Source organism: Penaeus monodon, chromosome 30 (genome assembly GCF_015228065.2).
Source record: "Penaeus monodon isolate SGIC_2016 chromosome 30, NSTDA_Pmon_1, whole genome shotgun sequence".
Lineage (NCBI taxonomy): Eukaryota > Metazoa > Arthropoda > Malacostraca > Decapoda > Penaeidae > Penaeus > Penaeus monodon.
This window is the reverse complement of record NC_051415.1, coordinates 3,954,759-3,955,178: the sequence shown is the minus strand read 5'-3', so window position 1 is coordinate 3,955,178 and position 420 is coordinate 3,954,759.

The following is a 420-nucleotide window of genomic DNA, read 5'->3' as shown; positions in this document are numbered from 1 at the left end:
ACTTAACATATCACACCTGTCCACTTCAATACTTGCTCTCGTCTTCCACACGTCTCCTTCCTCCTTTGAACCTTGTCTACTTTGCCATCTACCTCGGCTTATCAGTGTGTCTTGCCTCACCTCCGCCGCATCTATACTACCATTTCTCAACCGGCTCTTACTTCAATGTCTTACTTTAATTTTTAAACTCCCATCTACCCTCCTATCTACCCTCTCTACCCGCCTGTCCTCCACGCACCAAGGACTACTATGCTCGCTCGAACTCAACCTCAACCTACTTCTCTGTCCACTTCACTGCCCACTACTCTCGACCTCTTTGCCTCGCTGTCTACTCTCCCCCCCCCTCCCTTCCTCTTTCTACCTCACTGTTTACTCTCGCTTTCCCTTTGTCTGCTTCGTTCCCATGGGACTGATCGGGGC